Genomic DNA, 390 nt, shown 5'->3' with positions numbered 1-390 from the left:
TCTTCTATTGTGCGTAAAACTGCTATAAAATACGTTATAATACTTTAATGAGTGCCACATTCCAACTAATCATTTATTTGATATTTTTAATTTTACGTACAAATCAAAATTAAAAAGTCATGAATCTGCCGACCATATAGAGCTTATATTTACCAAAGCGGTTTTTTTCTATGCCATTAGCGCCCCTTGCTGGAGTGAACCGTTACTACTGGATGGTTTATGAATATTGACCGTAAATAAATAAAAATGCATTTATTATCGACTGTAAATTTTAAAAAAAAATACATTTAATATAGACTGTAAATAACTAAAATACATTTATTATAGACTTTAAATAAAAAATAAATACATTTATTTTTACTATAAATAATAAAAATGCATTTATTAGAG

Source organism: Acanthochromis polyacanthus, chromosome 8 (assembly GCF_021347895.1).
Source record: "Acanthochromis polyacanthus isolate Apoly-LR-REF ecotype Palm Island chromosome 8, KAUST_Apoly_ChrSc, whole genome shotgun sequence".
Taxonomy (NCBI): domain Eukaryota; kingdom Metazoa; phylum Chordata; class Actinopteri; family Pomacentridae; genus Acanthochromis; species Acanthochromis polyacanthus.
Note: the sequence above shows the minus strand (reverse complement) of the source record.